Source organism: Centruroides vittatus, unplaced genomic scaffold (assembly GCF_030686945.1).
Source record: "Centruroides vittatus isolate TY-2023 unplaced genomic scaffold, ASM3068694v2 contig_1276, whole genome shotgun sequence".
Classification (NCBI taxonomy): domain Eukaryota; kingdom Metazoa; phylum Arthropoda; class Arachnida; order Scorpiones; family Buthidae; genus Centruroides; species Centruroides vittatus.
Window position 1 is genome coordinate 724220 of NW_027120815.1, and position 16151 is coordinate 740370.

Sequence of the window (16151 nt, forward strand, 5' to 3'; positions counted from 1 at the left end):
CTAAGAGTGATGTTTGTCTTAAAAGTATTATTAGTACTGATGAAGTAAATATTAAACACGATATATTAAAATTTATATAATCATTCTGGAATAAAATAATTTTTTGCATACTTATCTATAAAGTATCTTAATAATTACAATATAATTAAACCAAACTTTTATAATTTATCTTTATGTAAGGAAGACAATGAATAATATTAAAAACTTAAGTGTAAATTTATATGTCTATTAACGTATGTAACACAAATGTAATACGAGAAATTATTTTAATCTATTGTATTATAATTAAGATTTTATGCTGGTTTATTAACATCTGTTAAATGTATACGACAAAATAATTTAAGTTAATTTTATTTTAGTACACTTCCGATATTATTTTTATCAATTAAATATCGCTTAAGTGATTCAGTAATTTGTTAAGTGTTGTAGTAATCATTTGTACATTTATCAAGAGAGATTAATGCGATTTCATTAAGAGCACTTCTCTTATAACATTATCATGACTTTATCGAGTTATTCTATGAAATCAATTATAAACATTCAGTTAAACTTAAAATTTTGTCAATTCTTTAAATAAATTAAGTTTAATTATTGTATTAAATAATTATTAATCTGCTTTTCGTTAATTCACTTAGTCTTCTAAAGTTTCCAGATGTAATCTAAAATTTGGCACATTCCAATTTTATCCATTGCATTAAACTTACATTTATTTATTACAGTCAAACCAATAGATATCTGGTTATATTATTTTTCATTAAATAATTATTATATTATTTTAAATATTTAAAACAGAATATAAGTATTATTCAGATGAAAACCTGTTTGAATTTTTTTTATTTATTGAAAAGCAAAAGTGACAAACATTGAAAAGATCCAATTATTGTTTTAAAATCTTTATATTAATAAATATAAAAATTCCAAATTAATTACGGATTATAATTTACTTAATAAACAAATCTATTTGTTTTCTTTATTAATTGGGAATTAATTTTGATTTTTAAATATGCTTTTTAGAATTCGATATTCTTACACGAATTATAAACAACAAAACATCCATTTATATAATTCCAAAATTACTACCAAAAGAGATTTTCTGTTAAAACAATTTTTATTTTTTAATATTAAAATTATAATTAATATACGAACTAATTATTGTTTAATATTTAGAAAGGATCAACATTTAAAACTGAAATTTGATTTACTGTATTCTTATATAATATTAATAATCAAATTTTGGATAAATTAAAAAGTCTTCATTAATTTTATTTTATCCTTTTCATTGCTGTGTTTAAAACTAATATATGATTACAAGAAATTTTATTCTATTTTATATAAATATTTTTATTAGTTCTTACTAAATAATAAAAAATACATTAATAGCAATATTAATTTAAAACTTTTTAAATGTTCGGAAGCTAAAAATGAAAATTTAATTTAAAGATAATTGAAACAATTATTAGATAATAATCTTTATAGTTTATTTAGATTTAAAATAAAAATATCTTTATCTTCCAATAATTAATTGTGTTTAAAAAGAAATAATATTTTATATGATGATCGTTATACTATAAAACTTGTAATATATCCATATAATAGCTGCATTCGTCAATAGAAAGTATAGAAATTATAAGAAGCATTATGTATAAAATTTGCATCTTATCCTTTAAGCTTTTTTCTTTGGCCTTTAGCTTTAATTTTTAATAATAATAATAATTTTAATAACAACGAAGCAATCAGCTATGTAAAATTCGATAGTTATTGCTGAAAAAATGCCCGCATTTTAATATATATATTATTATATAATATGCATATATATAGCCTATATTAATAATATAGCCTATATATATAGGCTATATTATTTTACTATTAGTATATTAAAATAATTTGATTAACAAATGTTTTAAATTATTGTATAATCTTACTCATATTAAATATAATCAAAGTTATTTTAATTATAATTCTAAAAATGTTTTTATTTGATTTAAATGATAAAAAATTAGTTCTAAATTTTCTTTCTTTATTTATTTATAGATCTACATCAAAAGGTTTTTTATTTGATATTTAACGCATCATCTATAAAATATTGTTCTTTGTAAAAATTATTATTTAATTGAATTCGCTTTAAAAGAATGAAATGGAACATTTCAAAATTAATAACGAAAGAACCGCAATTCAATAATAACGATAATACGCTCCAATTTAAGTAAACATTGTTTTTAATTATTAATAATAAAAATAATTAAACAATATAGAGCTTTAATTAATAAATATTTATATAAATAATAAATTTATTAATTAGAAATACGATATAATTAATTAGTTCTAATTAAAAACTACGAAAAATTTCAACAAAAACAATATAGGCCCTAAATATTTCAATGATAAATTCTAATGTTTAGAGAAATATTATTATTTATGTAAAATATAGAGATTTGATATGTTCATGAAAAGGGGAATGAATAAAATAGAGTTCGGATATAGGTTACAGCGACAGAAAATTTTCATTTTAATCATCATATTTAAGGTACTAAAAATGCATTTATAATTAATTCAAATTTGTATTTATCAAGATCTGATAATTAAGTAAACACAGATAATCGAAAACTAATGTATTTGTAGTATATCATCATTATAACTACCTCTGTCAAATTCTTTGTGACGAAGTATTATAATATTTTTTAAGTATTAAAAAATGCAAAACGAAGACAGACACAGAAAAGATATCTTTTTGTAAACTAGCTTAAAAAAAAATGTAGCTCATGTTTAAATTTGTTTATGAGATGGCTTAGTAGAGATTACAAGAAAATATATAAATCTATTTTTCTTTATACAATATTAATTTTGTAGTCTGTCGAATCGCTAAAAGAATAATAAAAATTTAATACCTGAACGTACGACGTAATTAAAATTAACTGTTCTCAGAATAAAATTAAGAGTTGCTTTAGAATAAAAGATAACTTATCCGAATAACTTAGATGTTTAGAACATCCCGTATGCACAGAAGGATTTCAGAATATATAATCTAACTATAAAATATTTTTACGTCTGGTTTTTGAGTTGAATGAACAGATAGTTTATGTATAAAAATTTTTCTTTGGATGTTATTGGTTTGTTTAGATATTTATTTACAATATATTTTAAGCTAAAAATACATCATATTTTCCAATACAAATTACTTGCGATGGCGAATCCAGGATTTTGAAAATATGAGTGATGCTCAAGGTAGGAACCAAGATACGTGCCAATTGTCGTTTATCGGGGAATGTTACTCAATTACCTTAGAATTAGTAATTGATTAACATTCTCCGAAAAACGACAGTGTTTCTACTAATTTTACCTAATTGAAGTCATGTAATATGCGTTATTATATTTTTATTTCTAAAGTAACAAAACTGGTTACTTTCGAACAAATCAACCAGTTTTGTTACTTATTAATTGTTCGGTTTTGTTAACAAATTTCAACAATTTTGAATACAGACTTGAAGTTTTTAGCATAGTAATAGTCTAACCAGCAGTCTAACATAATAGGTCAAGATCTTATCAAGAATTCCACTTGTTGTTAAACAAAACTGTAAAAATAATTAAGAAAATAAATAATTTTTTTTTTATTTCCACAGAGATTAATTTATCTTGGTTTTCGAATTTACAACATTATTTTAATCGTCTATTTATTGAAATTTCTTGAATTAGCTGCGTTTTTCGAATAACATATTACATTTTGGTACGAGTAATCGAACTAAACTTTGTCATTGTTTTTTCTGATACAATCTTATATAAAGTACTATCAATTACATTAAAAAAATGTAAAATAGACAAGAATGATGAAATTATTTACGGAAAATTGCCATATAACGTAGATTTAGGAATAAGTTAATACTTTTTTCTATTACGAAAGATTTATCGAAAGTTTAAATAATAATTTCAATGATTAATTATAATTTCCTTCATTTCACTACATCAAAAAACTAATCTTATTCACTAATGACATTCAATATCGTACGTTTCCAAAGAATGCAATGCGAAATCAATAGTTTTTCTTTTTCTAGAGATCGACAATTCGTGTTGCATTTATTAAAAAGGTATTGCAGATCAATATTTCGTAATCAGCCATTTGCTTCAAATAACTTTATTTTGTTTAGTTCATTTGATTTTTTATTACTTTAACATAAAATATGCATTGATGTAATTTGAAATTACGAGAAAATTTTTATTTTATAGTTATCATCTTATTGTAAGAAACTAAAAGCATTAATACCTCGTAATAGAGGAAATGTGTTTAAATTGGATCTCCGAGGAAAATGTGAACGTAGTAGAAAACCTAGAAACGTAGTTTTGACAGAAAAACGTCTCTTGGCTCAGCTCATAGTAACAACGAACGTTTATTGTCACTGCTTATCTTTACCAAAATCGAAATCCGCCATTCTTATTAAACTTCGCACTTGCATACTTCGGTATTGTAGTATTCGATAAATGTTCTGTACGACATAAATATCGAATTTAATGTTATCCTAAGAAACACCTATAGGTGCATTTTAGGACTCGTCGTCATCTTGAACATATCTTCCAACCCCTCGAAAACGACAATTACGAGTTTTCTTGTATGCCTATTACCTTTGTTTATGAGATAACAATGCTTATTAGTACAGTGACACGATAGCAACCTATTTGTAGTCATAAACCTCTAGTCTAGCACAATCATCAAGAACTTAGATTTCAGACTCATATTGATAACAATCACACTAAAGCGTATTCGCCCGCTATTGTATTGCCAAGTATTCTGAGGTACGCAAACTTCGTATTGAGACTAACAGATTTCACTTGTGGTTTGTTATTTTTTCGCAATTACAGCAAATTAAGCATATACTTAGTACAGGCGCCCTTCCATTATACTAATTCTGTTTTTACACGGTAGATACGTTTCCGAAAACTCTGCTAAAAAGACTGTACAAAAAAAAAAAAAAAATGGAAGATTGGTTTCAGACCTTAAAAACCAGTTAAAATGATACGATAAACCACCTAATAGGATGTTTGAAACAAAATATTTCGATTTTAGTTAATAAATTACAGGAGAGACAATTGTAACTTACTTATATAGCCTGTATTACTCGCACAGATTTTATTTTAATACTTTTTAATATTTATTTTATAATACTTTTTATTCGACATTTTTAATTAAACACAAAAATTCCTCTAGTTTTTAATACCAAATGGCATACAAAACTATTGCGTATTGAAAGAAATCGAAAGAAATGCAACCATACAGACAAATCGTCAAACTTCGAATTAAATTTTTTCGAACTGCTCCAACAGCGGGATAAAGTCGGAATGAAAGACTGTCGCTACACTCGTTCAAATAGGCCGTAAAAAACAGCCAAAATTTACTTGAGCGTGTATAATAGCATTAAATACAAATTCTAAGTTTTACTTTTTTTAAAAATATTTTTCTAGAAAAGAATATGAACGTTTTTCCTTAGAATTGAATAAAACGGAGATATTTTTAAATAGGCAAATTTATTGAAATATGTTAGATCAAAACAAATCGTGTTATAAAAATTAAGTTTTTTTTCCAGTCAGTTTTAAATCAAACTCTTGTAAAAAATAGAATTGTATGTATATAAAATCAATAGATTTTGAGTGATAGACTATATATTTTTCGTTGGATGTTAAAAAATTTCTATGCGTTTATATATATAAATATAGGCCTAATGTTATCGTATAGTTATCATATACACAGTATTCTTTCAAAATCTAAAGAAATTATACACACATATTTATATATACAGTATATTTCTATGCATGCATGTGTATACGTATGTATAGATCTTACATATAAAGTTTTACAGTAAACCAAGTTAAAATACAATTTGTGTTTATTAATAGATTAGGGAATTTAAACATACGAACCATAATATTTTTAATGTAAATTAATGAAAATGTTTTTATTAAATTTATGAAATGAAATTAACGAACAGATATTGCTCCTTGAATATCTTAAAATGTCAAATTCAAAGTCATTGGAGCTCAGTTATAACAAAAATATATTTTTGTTATAACTGAGCTCCAATGACTTTGAATGCCCTTAAGTCATAGATCGCAATATTTCTTTCAGTAGTCACCATCAAAAAGTATATATACACACATATTTTATTTAAAAAAAAAACGAAGGACCTTCATTTCACCTTGATGCGCCCACTCAAGGTCAAATAATTTTTATCTAAATGCGTCCCCCTTGACATCATACAACCTCGAAGAAACGGGATCTTAATAGTTCACTTAGTTTAAGAGATATTCAAGGTGGCAATAGTTATTGCCTCACCCTGTATAGCTGACAGTTACTGAGTTACGAGAAACTAGTTTGTATTTTAAATAATTTAACAAAATTGGCGAAAACAAAATGTTTTTAAAATTATAACTTTTTAAATAATTACGTTTCGAAAGGGATAATGAATAAACATATCTTATTACCTATAACAATAATATTTTATTAAATGAAACGTTAATATAACGTTTCCCTTGTAAATAGTTGATTTTTAATTAAAAAGTAATTTTTTAAAAATTAAACCAATGATTACATTACAAAAATATATAATTATTAATATCGTTATATAAATATATTTTTAAATATTACATGTTATTTCATTGTTAATAAAAACGATCAATTAAATGAATAGCATGCTATACATTGTATTAGGTATTAATTTTTTATTTTTTTAATAAATAATAAACAAATTCTTTTTACTAAAGTTGCGTGAAATTTATTTTTAAATTCAAGTTTTCCATGACGTCATTTACGTTACTTTATGTCGTCATCATGACGTCCTCTCTACCATTGCACAACGAATCGTAGACACGTCATCGTTGACATTCAACTGATTCTAAGTTTAAATAACGTAAAATAATGTTTAAAAACGATCTGATATTATTTGATTTCAGCAATCTACAGCATATTTAATATTAAAAATTCCATTTTTAATATTTAAATCGTGTTTGCAGTAGGCTTAGAAAATTTCCTCAAATATTTACACTAGGACGAAAACACATCTTTTTAATCGACATTTTTGTCTCCATTTTTATAAGTTCTAATTTATAAGAAAACAAACGTTTAAAGTTAACTTTTTTCTAATTAAAAATAAAAAAATGACATAATAAACAGATTAACAAATAGTTTAATTATATGTATTTGTGTTATCTAAAAAACATGACTGTCTAATTTTATGAAGACGAATGTTATAAAAAATTCCAGCAACGAGTTACATAACTTTCCCGGCAACAGTTAACAACATATAACAGCCGGGAAAGAAACTACACATGTAGTTTCAGATATAGGCTAATTTAAATTCACATATCACTATTAAATTGCCGAAACATATTATATAATGTATTTTAGGTAATGAAAAATTTTCAAAAAATCGGGAAAGTGATTTAGTATAAAAAATTCGTTAATATTTTCAGTCACACAAATAATTTTTTTATTGTGCTAGTGATAAAATTATCATTTTACGTAATTTATTATTATTTATTATTATTAAATCATGTGTTATGTCTCTTGTTATATATAGCGTGCAAGTCAAGAGACAAACTGTTTGTCTCTTGACCTGCACGCTGTCAAGACGTCTGTCCACTGTTTTGTCTATTTACGATTTCTATGCCGACTTGCTTTTTCGTAGGTTGTATTTCATATAATGTAGTTTATACGTGATTATCTGGAATAAGGTAACAGTTCTTCGCCTGTAGAAATTCAATGGCAACCGACTTTTTTAAAGAATTATTCGTTAAGCGCTTTTATATTTAGAAGATAAAAAATGAGCGCGGTATATCCGAATGTGCGATATAACGAAGGGTTACTGTAATTTATTACTAACTGAAAGTACTTTAGTTTGAACTTTATTATTTAATTTTAAAAGTTATTCTTCTATTCATGCGAATATGTAACTTATATAAGATTCGAGAACAAGTAACTGTAAACTAAATGAAAATTTTTTCAGTTTTAGTAAATATACTATTCTTAATTCAATAAAATTCTAGTAATTCTATATGAAAAATAATCAGGTTATCGAGCGACCACAAACTTAAAATTTTATACAAAACGAATATAAATGGCATTTTTACTTTCCATGTTTATAAACAGTTTCCACGTTGTTTATAAGTTATATATTAGAGATATAATAATATAAACATTAAATACAAGATTCATTTTTGGGATGGTGTCAGGAAACACGATCATTCACAACGAAACATTTACATAGTAACCATTAGGCCACGGATGAATATTCCAAAACGAATGACAGATTTTTCGAAAAATATCTGCTATGCCACGAGCATTCCGCGCATTCTTTTATTCAGCGCGCTTGCAGCGCTTTTAGCGCATGTGTTCAATTATTAAGCCTACTGCCAGCGCGCTTAAGCTGCGCTTTCAGCGCACTGGCAGCACCTCTCGACCACGCTAAAAATACTGCTTACAAGATGGACGCCTCCGTGAAGAAGTATCTTTTTCGATTACCAAACGATAAACAGTTTTTTTGCTACATTAAATGAGCAGATTTTTAACTCCTTTGCTTCAAGTATCTTTTTAATAAATGTGAAATGTATAATAACAAAACGAAATATAAGAATCTATTATTATTGTCTTTGTTTATGAAGTCAAACCTACCGTTAAAAGTTGGTTTATGAAATACTGTTTCTAATTTTTATTTACAGATTCTAGCAATTTACTGCAATATTTGAGAGAGAATAAAATTTTGCCTTCTGAAGTAGACTTATCATCATTAAATCATTTAAAAATACATAAAGTGTTAATAGAATCAGTCAACGCCAATGACACAAATAAATCATCATTTTTACGTTTTCTTATAAAAAACATCGAACTTAATGGCTTTTCTTCTAATAATACTGAACAAACGCGCGTAAATATAGCAGTAAGAGAATCATCGTTTACATCGGCCATTTTGAGATAGCTTTCTCTCCAGCAAAAGTGTTTTCGACCGTCAGCAGCAAAAACGTCACTTCCGGTAGCAACTGCTCAGCGCACTGCGGAATAAAAGAATGCGCGGATTACTATTTAATATTATTATGAATGCAGAGATACTTCCTGTTTTACGATAAGAATTTTTTAGCTTATATATAAATAACGACCTTTATCAACGTGATGTACTGTTATAGTTATTTATAAACACTTTTTAAAATTCCTTTTATAATATTTTTAAAATAAAATTCGACACGTTAATGCACTTAAATAAGCTGGCAAAGTTGTTGCTGGACTTTCCCGCCATTATTTGTTTTAAACCCTACCATTATCTTTAAGTTTTCAGATTGAGGGAGATATTAAAGGTTTTTTTTGTGGTTTTAGGCCTTTTCCCGCTCAGAGAGCACTAAAAGGCCAGTGATATTAAGGGGGTGGGACCATATATTCTGAACCAATGATCCGATTTTCCTGAAAATATCAAATAACATTTGCCCCTAATACACAAACCTGCCTGCAAAACTTCAGAAATATTTGACACGGGGAAAAAGCTTCAAATAGGTGAAAAATAATCGTGTCCTTCACACACAAACATCTATAATACAGAAAAAAAATCCCAGAATATTTCGTACTTTTCTGTTTACTGGGCACCAGTGAGTTTTATTACTATTTTTAGCGAAATCGATATTTTATTTCGTAATTCACACATGTTTAATATTACAATGAATACGTTTATATACACGTTTATACACATTTTTACTACTTTTTTTTTATTATCTATTGTATGTGTTTGGTTTTGAGGAATGCTAAAGTTAAGAATTCAAAAAATAATATTAAAATAAAAGTAGTAGAAATGTGCGTAAACATATTCATTGTAATATGTTTGTAAAATAAGGTTTATCTGTAAAAAAATAAAAAATGTGAAATTAAACATCTTTTTTTTAAAACTAAATTGAAAATTGAATGGCGCCCAGTTAACGGAAAAGTACCGAATATTTTTGCATTTCTCCATGTTTTACGGTCCCCAGAGTTCCAAAAAATGTATATATTATATATATTTAACTACCGCCATACTTTCCCTCTTATGTAAGTGTCATGAAAGTGTTAGTTTGCTTAATGTAAGGTCCATGATGCTAGCGATAAAGTTCTAGGATGTTTATCTTAAATAGATTATAAGATATACATCTAATCTAATAAAAACACATTGATATGCACTTACCAAACTTACCAAACATGAAACGTACATTAGAGACGACTCTAAAGCTTGCTAAACATAAAAAAAAAAAAAAAAAAATTATAAGATCAAGTTAACATAAGAACAATGTAAAGTATAATAATTTTATTATTAGGCCTAATACTAATTTCAATTCATACAACTTTTACGATCAATAATTACAGTTACCTTTATCTTTATAATTATTCTTAGATTCTTTTATTTTCATATAGAGCAGAATCGCTCCCATTAACTAAATATCTAATTAATTAATTATAATCATAAAATTCAAGCCATTAATTGGAAAATTATCGATGACATTCGACAGACGATAGTTAACTTTGACGTAAATGAAAACATCTTCTGTGATTGGTCGAATTAGTTATGTAAATAAGATTATATTATTTTATATCGTCTGTTTATTTAAAATTATAAAATATATTGCTATTTTATAATGATATTAATTCTAAGTATAGAACGAAATGAAATAATAAAAGTTAGAATTGGATTATTTCTTGAATTTTTAGAATGCAATACGATTTATTTTATGTTGTAACGTTTGGTCTATTATGAATGGTCGAAATAAATAAATATGATAAATTAAAAATTATTTTTAAATATTTATTACTTAAGTTTTTTAGTTATTAAATTATAATGAAAAATTTTACGTACGAAACTATTTCATTCAAATAAATATTAGAATATATAACGAACTTTGTTTTGTGTAACCTGATTGGTCCGTGATAATTTTACGACAAAAAATTTGATTTGAAAGTTAAATTTAACTTTCAGATCAAATTTTTAAAGTTAAACGCGCTTGAGTAAAGTACAAATTATACCAAGGCGAATATCCATATTAATTAATAAAACTGTATTTGATGTTCACAATAAAACACTTAACTAAAAAAGTGTTAACATTATCTAAGTGCACTTAGGTACTGTACCTTATTCCATAGAACTCTTCAATTATAAATGGTTTTTAATTGTTTTTTTTTTACACATGATAAGAATTCTAACATTGAGTTTAAAACTATATTTAATGTATTTATAACAAGCAACTTTGTTATAAATGTCCTCCATTGTACAATGTCCATGCAACGTTTCTTCTTTTTGTACAAGAAAGTTGGAAACTTTAATGATTACAGGTTCAGTACATTCAAAACTTTGTCAAGAAAAACTTTTCAAAAGTTTAAAATATAAAAAGAAAATACATTCAAAATTTCAACATACAATAAACTAATTTTTTTGTACTTTTTCAAGGGAAAAACACGAAAAGGAAGGTATAAAAACTATTAAAAATGAATTATACAGAACCTGGTTTGAAAGCTACTTCAAGACAAACGAAATTAAGAATTTCGGGGAAATACTTTTGTAACCGTAAGGGTACGTTAAGCTCGAAGTATTGCATGAATTTACGATTTTAATTTTAGATGTTACAAAAAATAGTTTTATGTATAAGCATTTGTAATCCCCATGACTCCTGGAGTAATGAAAAAAGTTTACGTAAAGTCTCGTTTACTTTAATAAGATTAAATAAATCTAATTTTGGAAGTTACGAGTCAAAAATGAAGAACTTTCATTTTAATTTTTTAATCAAATCTTAATTGCATTATACATTATAAATGCTAAAAATCAAAATTAGTTTTAATTTATTTAAAAGTTAATTATTCACTATAAAATATTAAATTAATTCGGCTAATGATAGGAGTAAATCTATTATAATAAGTTTTTTAAATGAGAGATCAGAAAACGTTTCTAAATAAACAACTATTTTTCTTAATGTAGCCTAACCGCACCTCTAAACGGCAGCCATTTTTTTTAGAAATGTTTTTTTTTTTGAATAAAAATCCATACAGAACGAACGATTATTTATTACTTGCCGGGCTTTAATTTTTAATTTAATTAATTTAAAATATACGCTCTCCACCTTAAATTACTACTGTCTTGCCCCTGTATATCATACTTTTCCGTTAGCAATGGAATCGTATCTAACTCAGAGGAAGTTTTAGATTAAAATAACATAACTTCTGGTTTATTCGTATATGGTTAATCAGGGCCTCCTGCTCCTAATCTTTCTACATCCACCTTTGAATTTTATGTATCTTACTCCATTCTCGAGATTAAGGAAGGACAGACAAACAGTAAACGTCATTAGCATTTACAAATAAAAGAATTTTCTTGTACGGATTAAATCTAAAGCATAAACAAAGATGCCAACCAACTTCATTAAAATAAATCAAGAATTACTTGTGGAAAGTATTGTCCTAGGTTTCTATAGAAACAGTAGGATGATATTCTCTACATTTTTTTTTTTATCATCCTATTTTCATCTTCCACGTATTAAATAGCCTGACTTTGTTATAAATTGCTAATTTGAAACTAAATATTCTGGATTACTAATAATAATGTAATTTCATGAAAGCTTAATTATTCTTTCGGAAATTGATGTTGTAATTGGATAAAGATCTTATTAAAAAATAATTTGAATATTTTTGTTTTTGAACGCGTATAATGTCATATATTTCAACGTTGTTTTCTTCCATAAACTTTAAATTTAATTTTCATTGTCGCTCTTCTTTATATATTATTGAACAGTCTGTAATATTTAATATCACTTCAAGACATTAATTTTATTACATATAAAATTAAGTATGTATAAGCAATAATGCGCTTTAAATGATTAATTTAAGCGCAAAATTGATAAAATAATTATTCACAAGTAATATTTTATAATCTCTAAACAAAAGTTTGTAGTGTATTAAATTTTTTTGGTTAATGTTACCTTAGGTGCTAAGATGGCGGCTCGTCTCTGATTCCAGCAAGGAAATAGTGGAACGCACGCTCTAACCTAACCTAACCTATTCTAATAATTTGATTGCTAATAATTATGGTAATTTATTAGAATAGGTTAGGTTAGGTTAAAACGTGCGTTCCACTATTTCCATGCTGGAATCAGAGACGAGCCGCCATCTTGGCACCTAAGGTGACATTAACCAATTTTTTACTTATATATCGTAATTTAAGACTTCCGGTGGCACATTATCCTACGGGCGAAAAAGACAATTGCCTGTTAGTCGGGACCCTAAACCAATCTTTTATTATAGAATATTTTCCTCAAAAAATACCTCGAAAAAAAAAAATGTCTGACGTCAACACTACACGGAAGACCCCCTTATAAATTTAATTATTTAATGATCTCATTATGATTTTATACAATGTAATAAATCATACCAACTTTGAAAACATTTGTTAATGCATTTCGAAAAGATATTACATGTAAAATTGTAATATCATAACAAAGGTTTATGTTGCAACAGTTTTAGCTTGTGTTAGAATGATAATTACTACGAAAGAAAAGGTATTTCTGTGTAATATAACAAGTTGTAACATAGAAGGTAAATAAATTCCCAATCTAAAATAACTTAATTGATTCAAATATTCATAATTGAATTGTTCCAAACTATATTAATACTATTATTTCGACGTAAAAGAGGGAGATTTTATATTTATTATTATATATTTTTATTGTGTATGATGAATATTATATCGTTTTGTTTCTAGTTATATTAGTAAATGTATTTTTTTGAAAATTTCAGTGTTTTCTCATTATATTTGTACAGCAGTACATCACACAAATAACAGAAAATTTAATGTTTACCTTTATTTTCTTAATAAAATTACACTGAAAATTTCCAATTTAATCTGCCATTGAAGATAATCCTAAATTTAATCAATGTCTCGTACGATCTAAGAGAATGTTTATTAATTAGTGATTACTACATTGTAAAAAATTTCCTACCGAAAATAACATATTTATTTTTAGCCTAAAATATTAAAATTTGCGATCAATACTAATAATATATTAAATCGTAATCATTTAAAATTTCATTGGGAATTTGTGTGCCCGAATATGTGAAAAATAAAAGATATAAAATATTTAAGGAACATCAAATTAATTTTAGTCGATTTAATATTTGTTTGTAATGACTAAACTTAAGGAATCGAGAGTAAATGCGAATCAATCACTTTCGGAATCTGATTCACCAGTTTTACTGTTTACAAACAGAAAAGCAATGTACTTGCAAATGTACATGTGAAATTGTAGAGTCTTTCTACAATCTCCATGGTCAGCTGCAGACGGCTCGAAGAAAGTAAACCTTTAAACTAAAAAAACTATCTCAACCTCAACAGTTGTACAATAAGAGGAGCATATTTTCACTAAAAACACCAGGTTTTATGGCTAAAGGAATTCAGGAGTTATATTTTGAATATCCGGAATTTTCTCGGAGTGTCCCAGTTTCTCTAAAGCTAATCCATCCAACTGATTTTTAGGGTGTTTAAAAACACTGCTTCTCAATAGAGAGATTGTTTCCCTCATGCATAAAAACCCAACTACAGAGAGACTTGTATGATTAAACACGACTTCTTGTTTTGTCAGACTCTTGAGTTTCATTGCGCCGCTGAAGATTTTTCATCCAGTTTATCAATGAATTCTCCCATAAATAAAAAAATGTTTGGCATAAAAACAAGCCACTCGAATCCACGTGCCCTATTTTGGAGTATAAGCCACTTACAGTATTTCTTCATGAAAGTTGCTTCATATGCAGGCTTCGCACAGTGACAATATCTTTTAATGTACAAAGCAAAAGATGAACTAGTTTAAAATGAAACTATTATAATATTTTTAATGCATACAAAGCAATCTGTTATGCTAGTGTTTTCTACTCTGCAATGTTGTCAATATATCTAATCACACGACATTAACTTTCTTTAAGTCTATATAAACAATGTGGATATATAGGTAGAGTAACCAAGGGGTATTTCATTACATATTTCATTGGATCAGCAATGTCTGACAATATGAAACTTTCGAAAGAACACATTCTCTTGCAGTTGTTCTATTATCGCGCTGCACTCCCAACATGTTCCAGTTGTTCACATTTCTCGAGACTAGGCAACGATTCCATCATTGATGATGACAATCTGATATTAGTTAATAAATCATCATAGTAATTGATTATTGCATTATCACAAGAGAAGTGATTTATTTTACTATTAAAGATGAAAGTATTTGAATATTTTTTTTACCTAAATCATTGTTTTTCTTTAAATAATTTAATTAATAATTAAATTAAGAGAGAAGTTTTTGTTTCTTGTACAGTACTTCAAATTAATAATTATTTTATTATTCTAGCTAATTAAAATTCACAAGTTTAGAAGAAACATTAAATTAGAGTAGAAGTGTCGTTACAATATGTCCCTTTTTATGCCTCGCGATTTAACAATGTAGCCCGAGGTCCAAGGACATTTTTAACATTTTTTTTTGTTTTTTTTGCAAATTGAGGGGGATGACGGCCTCAAAATAAAAGTCCACTCCCTCTGATTACATTATCGAATTACGAGGTGTGAAAAGGGACGAATTGTGATTTGTCCCTTTTCACACCTCGTAACATACACCAGGAATAATTTTTAAAGGTCAGATCTTAAAATTGCCAATAATTAATTAGTGTTTTAAATATGAAACATATATTTGTGCCAGTCATAGAAGTACATTTTTTGTTATTGTTTTACCCTAAATTATGAAATTTCAAATTCAAATTTTAAGAAATTGATATCATTGTACACGTATATAAACGTATAAATATGTACATTTTATATGTTAAATTATAAAAAATGAAAGTATTTAATTTTTTTAGATTTGTAAAAATAATTTTGTGTTTAATCAAGAAAAACTGAAATGAATTGTTCTAATTAAAATTATAAATTTAATTACTTCATTTAATTACAAAATCTCGCGAATACAAAGTATTAGTGGAGCAAAACTCCACCTGATTTATGTTGGAGGTTAATTATTCTTAACGTAAATTTGCAAGAAAGTCTCCGAAGTGTTTGTAAAGTTAAAAGTTTCGTTATTTCAACAATTTTCAAAGTAAGTTATGGTTATAACTTGGTAGATATTTCAACCGTAAGGCATACTTG

The 16151-nt window shown here is 26.1% G+C and overlaps 1 protein-coding gene across 4 annotated transcripts in view; it reads right to left on the bottom strand.

The window, feature by feature from the left end:
* The window catches only part of LOC136989039 (corticotropin-releasing factor-binding protein), a 47630-nt gene extending 37116 nt beyond the window's left edge, over window positions 1–10514 (bottom strand). The window contains exons 1-2 of one of the 4 annotated variants that reach the window (XM_067287117.1): window positions 10362–10514; window positions 10179–10226 (exon numbers count right to left, since the gene is read on the bottom strand). The gene's annotated coding sequence lies outside the window, so the exon portion shown is untranslated. The remainder of the gene's footprint in view (window positions 1–10178; window positions 10227–10361) is intronic. The other 3 variants (XM_067287107.1, XM_067287098.1, XM_067287127.1) reach the window with 3 other exon arrangements.
* Window positions 10515–16151: the final 5637 nt, after the last annotated feature.